Source organism: Ranitomeya variabilis, chromosome 2 (genome assembly GCF_051348905.1).
Source record: "Ranitomeya variabilis isolate aRanVar5 chromosome 2, aRanVar5.hap1, whole genome shotgun sequence".
NCBI lineage: Eukaryota > Metazoa > Chordata > Amphibia > Anura > Dendrobatidae > Ranitomeya > Ranitomeya variabilis.
In genome coordinates, this window is record NC_135233.1 from 342,623,418 (window position 1) to 342,629,711 (window position 6,294).

Genomic DNA, 6,294 nt, shown 5'->3' on the forward strand with positions numbered 1-6,294 from the left:
CGTGTCGTGGGTATGAGGGGCTCGGCTTGTGCTGCGTGTCGTGTGTATGAGGGGCTCCGCTTGTGCTCCGTGTCGTGTGTATGAGGGGCTCGGCTTGTGCTGCGTGTCGTGGGTATGAGGGGCTCGGCTTGTGCTGCGTGTCGTGTGTATGAGGGGCTCGGCTTGTGCTCCGTGTCGTGTGTATGAGGGGCTCCGCTTGTGCCCCGTGTTGTGTGTATGAGGGGCTCGGCTTGTGCTCCGTGTCGTGTGTATGAGGGGCTCGGCTTGTGCTGCGTGTCGTGGGTATGAGGGGCTCGGCTTGTGCTGCGTGTCGTGTGTATGAGGGGCTCGGCTTGTGCTCCGTGTCGTGTGTATGAGGGGCTCGGCTTGTGCTCCGTGTCGTGTGTATGAGGGGCTCGGCTTGTGCTCCGTGTCGTGTGTATGAGGGGCTCGGCTTGTGCTCCGTGTCGTGTGTATGAGGGGCTCGGCTTGTGCTGCGTGTCGTGTGTATGAGGGGCTCGGCTTGTGCTGCGTGTCGTGGGTATGAGGGGCTCGGCTTGTGCTGCGTGTCGTGTGTATGAGGGGCTCGGCTTGTGCTGCGTGTCGTGTGTATGAGGGGCTCGGCTTGTGCTGCGTGTCGTGTGTATGAGGGGCTCGGCTTGTGCTGCGTGTCGTGTGTATGAAGGGCTCGGCTTGTGCTGCGTGTCGTGGGTATGAGGGGCTCGGCTTGTGCTCCGTGTCGTGTGTATGAGGGGCTCGGCTTGTGCTCCGTGTCGTGTGTATGAGGGGCTCGGCTTGTGCTCCGTGTCGTGTGTATGAGGGGCTCGGCTTGTGCTGCGTGTCGTGTGTATGAGGGGCTCGGCTTGTGCTGCGTGTCGTGGGTATGAGGGGCTCGGCTTGTGCTGCGTGTCGTGTGTATGAGGGGCTCGGCTTGTGCTGCGTGTCGTGTGTATGAGGGGCTCGGCTTGTGCTGCGTGTCGTGTGTATGAGGGGCTCGGCTTGTGCTGCGTGTCGTGTGTATGAAGGGCTCGGCTTGTGCTGCGTGTCGTGGGTATGAGGGGCTCGGCTTGTGCTGCGTGTCGTGTGTATGAGGGGCTCGGCTTGTGCTGCGTGTCGTGTGTATGAGGGGCTCGGCTTGTGCTGCGTGTCGTGTGTATGAGGGGCTCGGCTTGTGCTGCGTGTCGTGGGTATGAGGGGCTCGGCTTGTGCTGCGTGTCGTGTGTATGAGGGGCTCGGCTTGTGCTGCGTGTCGTGTGTATGAGGGGCTCGGCTTGTGCTCCGTGTCGTGTGTATGAGGGGCTCGGCTTGTGCTGCGTGTCGTGTGTATGAGGGGCTCGGCTTGTTCTCCGTGTCGTGGGTATGAGGGGCTCGGCTTGTTCTCCGTGTCGTGGGTATGAGGGGCTCGGCTTGTTCTCCGTGCCGTGGGTATGAGGGGCTCGGCTTGTGCTGCGTGCCGTGGGTATGAGGGGCTCGGCTTGTGCTGCGTGCCGTGGGTATGAGGGGCTCAGCTTGTGCTGCGTGTCGTGGGTATGAGGGGCTCGGCTTGTGCTGCGTGTCGTGGGTATGAGGGGCTCGGCTTGTGCTCATGTAATTGAGCTGTAAGAATGACACAATCTGCAGCAGATGACTTGATCTCTCCATGTTCGCTGTGGCTGAGCTCATGCGGGGAACGTTGGCTTTGCCGTGTATTTTTGGAAAAATCTGATGGTCTTTTCTGAACCTAGCCTGATGCGCAGTGGAGGCTCCGTCGCAGTTTCCCGCAATTTTATCAGAATAAGTGGCACAGTATGATGCAGTATTATTTTCCGGTAATAAGCATTACCCCATAAAGGGATCCTCATGTGCCCATTGCAATTAGTAGTGTCCATCTATCGTGTCATGGATTCATCCTCAGCGTGAAATGCTTTTCGCTTCCTACAATAGAACAAAAAAACAGAATTCCTAATGCAGATGTGAGCAGAACCTAAGCCGGCCTCTAAAAGCCCCCACACTGCTGTGCACAGTAATTAGAAGACCTTCATTGTCGGGCATGTGGGGACAAAATTGCTGTGCCCCCTCCACGTCACACCTACAGGTTTTCTAATATAAAATTTGGCACTCAACTTAGTTTTTTGAAATCCAGTGATATTTTAATGCAGTCCTGTCACAGTAACGTGAAGGTCCATACGGGACCGAAACGTCTCATGTTACTTTGACAGGACTGCATTAAAATATCACTGGATTTAAAAAAACTGAGTTGAGTGCCAAGTTTTCTATTACTACACTTTGGGCCTGGGAACCTACTTGTGCACCTTCACAGTAGTGCTACGATAGACTCTGTACCTACAGGAGGTCTTCTCACCTCCCATTCTACATCCACAGACATTAATATGGAGTTTGCCCCTTTTCAGATATAATGGCTCCCGCTCTTCTGTGAAGGTTTTCTACAAGATTTTGGAAGCGTCTGTGGAATTTTTGCCCCTTCGTTCAGAAGAGCATTTGTGAGGTCAGACACTGATATTGGGGAGACGCTGGGATCACAATCTCCGTTTTAGTTCATCCCTTACCTGTTGGATGGGCTGAGATGCGGGCTCAGTACGGCCGATTATGTTCTTCCATCAAACTCCCCCAACCATGTCTGTATGGACCTTGTGCACTGGGCACAGTCATGGGGAACAGAAAAGGGTCTTCCCCAAACTGTTTCACAAAGCTGGATTCTACAGTTGTCCACAATGTCTTGTGCTGAAGGATTAACATTTCCCTTCACTGGAACTAAAGTGTTGTGGCCAAGGCCTGATGACAAGCCCATAGTATTGGGCTACTTTCACACTAGCGTCGTACGACGCACGACGAATTGCGACGTACCGATGCAAGCCGTGAAAGCGCCGCACAACGGGGGCAGCGGATGCTGTTTTTCAACGCATCCACTGCCCCATTGTGAGGTGCGGGGAGGCGGGGGCGGAGTTTCGTCCGCGCATGCGCGGTCGGAAAAGACGGTCACGACGCACCAAAAAACGTTACATGCAACGTTTTTTTGATGGCGACGGTCCGACGCAACACGACGCAACCGTCGCACGACGGTTGCGACGTGTGGCAATGCATCGCACTGCGTCGCTAATGCAAGTCAATGGAGAAAAAACGCATCCTGCAAGCACTTTTGCAGGATGCGTTTTTTCTACAAAACGACGCATAGCGACGTGCAGTGCATGACACTAGTGTGAAAGTAGCACAGTGCAGTCAGGCAGGTAACATTCTCCTGACATTCACCAAACTCATCCATCGAATGCCAGATAGACAAGTGTGATCTGTCGCTGCACAGAACACGTTTCTTCCAGAGTCCGGTGGTGGATTTACACCACTCCATCCGACACTCGGCATTGTGCTTGGTGATGTAAGGCTGCATGCAGTTGCTCGGCCATGAAGCTCCCGGCAGGGGCGCGGTGTTTGTGCTGATAATACCGGAGGAAGTCTGTACTCTTCAGTCAGCAGATTGGTAGAGACTTTATCCCCTCTTCTCCTCTGCACTTGGTGACCCCGCTGTATAATGTTTCTGGGTCTCCACTCCATGGCTGAGTTGCTGCGGTTCCTTCCTCGTCTAGATAATATCACAGGTAATGAAGGAAGATTTAAGAGGGAAGAAATATCGTGAACGGACTTGTTACCCCGGTGGCTCCTATTACAGGACCGCGCTGGTATCAGTGAGCTCCGCACCACCAGCCATTATGTCACATGTTAGTAGTAGCAGAGTGCATGATGGGGGGCTGGAGGTTATACACCGGGGGTGCAAGTAATACACTGGGGAGGAATGAGGCCAGATGTTATAAGTTGGGGAGAGAAAGATGTTACATACCGGGAGTTAGTGGGGCAGAATGATAAACCTGATGAATCCAATAATTACGAGGTGGAACCAAATGCTTTTTTCCATCTAGTGTATGGTTCTGGTAACATCTATATTAAAGATTCACCACTTCAAAGGAAACTTTCTTTTTGAACAACAATTCCCATAAAGTTGAATCCCATTCTGGAGAAGCAGGGAAATGTCTCCATAATGATGTCCGTATGTCCTGATATACAGAAGAATGGGACAGCCATCATCAGAAAATTACCTATTGTTATAATCAGATTTGTGTTACTTTTATGTTTGTTTGTTTTTTTGCATATTATGATCTTTATTAAACAAAAATAAAATTAGTAACTGTTATTTTCACATTGGCCACTTGTTTTTTTTTAGACTCTTACACCATGTACAGGGTGGGCCATTTATATGGATACACCTGGGTGGGTCATTAATAAAGATGCAATCCAAAATGGCCGACTTCAAAATGGCCACCATGGTCACCACCCATCTTGAAGTTTTCCCCCTCCCATAAACTAATGTGCCACAAACAGGAAGTTGATATCACCAACCATTCCCATTTTATTAAGGTTTATCCATATACATGACCTACCCTGTACTTTCAGGAAGAGCTTTCCAGAGGCTCCTTATCATCGGAGGCAGGATTATAATGACGGTAACACCTCGATACACAGCTGATAACACGGGATCCACCAATCATAATAAGTGCTTATTATTTATTATTATAGCGCCATTTATTCCATGGCGCTTTACTTGTGAGGAGGGGTATACATAATAAAAACAGGTACATTAATCTTGAACAATACAAGTCACAACTGGTACAGGAGGAGAGAGGACCCTGCCCGCGAAGGCTCACAATCTACAAGGGATGGGTGAGGATACAGTAGGTGAGGATAGAGCTGGTCGTGCAGTGGTTTGGTCAGTCGGTGGTTACTGCAGGTTGTAGGCTTGCCAGAAGACGTGGGTCTTCAGGCTCTTTTTGAAGGTTTCGATGGTAGGTGAGAGTCTGATATGTTGTCGTAGAGGGTTCCAGAGTAGGGGTGATGCACGAGAGAAATCTTGTATGCGATTGTGAGAAGAGGATATAAGAGAGGAGTAGAGAAGGAGATCTTGTGAGGGTCGGAGGTTGCGTGTAGGTAAGTACCGGGAGACGAGGTCACAGATGTATGGAGGACACAGGTTGTGGATGGCTTTGTATGCCATGGTTAGGGTTTTGTACTGGAGTCTCTGGGTAATGAGGAGCCAGTGGAGGGATTGACAGGGGAGAGGCCGGGGAATAGCGGGGGGACAGGTGGATTAGTCGGGCAGCAGAGTTTAGAATAGATTGGAGGGGTGCGAGAGTGTTCGAGGGGAGGCCACAGAGCAGGAAGTTGCAGTAGTCAAGGTGGGAGATGATGAGGGCATGGACTAGGGTTTTTGCAGATTCTTGGTTTAGGAATGTACGGATCCGTGAAATATTTTTGAGCTGAAGTTGGTAGGAAGTGGAAAGGGCTTGGGTATGTGGTTTGAAGGAGAGATCAATGTCAAGGATTACCCCGAGGCAGCGAGCTTGTGGGACTGGGGAGAGTGGGCAGGCGTTTACTGTAATAGATAGGTTCGTTGGGGGGGGTTGCGTGAGATGGGGGAAAGATGATGAATTCTGTTTTGTCCATGTTAAGTTTCAGAAATCTATCAGAGAAGAAGGATGAAATAGCGAAGAGTTTGTATGTTCTCTCCGTGTTTGCGTGGGTTTCGTCCAGGTTCTCCGGTTTCCTCCCACATTCCAAAGACATACTGATAGGGAATTTAGTTTGTGAGCCCCAACGGGGACAGCGATGATAAGGTGTGCAACCTGTAAAGCGCTGCGGAATATGTTAACGCTATAAAAAATAAAGATGATGATGATGATGATGATGATGAAATAGCGGGCATACATTGAGGGATTCTGGTAAGTAGTGTGGTGATATCTGGTCCAGAGATGTACAGGTCCTTCTCAAAAAATTAGCATATAGTGTTAAATTTCATTATTTACCATAATGTAATGATTACAATTAAACTTTCATATATTATAGATTCATTATCCACCAACTGAAATTTGTCAGGTCTTTTATTGTTTTAATACTGATGATTTTGGCCTACAACTCCTGATAACCCAAAAAACCTGTCTCAATAAATTAGCATATTTCAACCGTCCAATCAAATAAAAGTGTTTTTTAATAACAAACAAAAAAACCATCAAATAATAATGTTCAGTTATGCACTCAATACTTGGTCGGGAATCCTTTGGCAGAAATGACTGCTTCAATGCGGCGTGGCATGGAGGCAATCAGCCTGTGACACTGCTGAGATGTTATGGAGGCCCAGGATGCTTCAATAGCGGCCTTAAGCTCATCCAGAGTGTTGGGTCTTGCGTCTCTCAACTTTCTCTTCACAATATCCCACAGATTCTCTATGGGGTTCAGGTCAGGAGAGTTGGCAGGCCAATTGAGCACAGTAATACC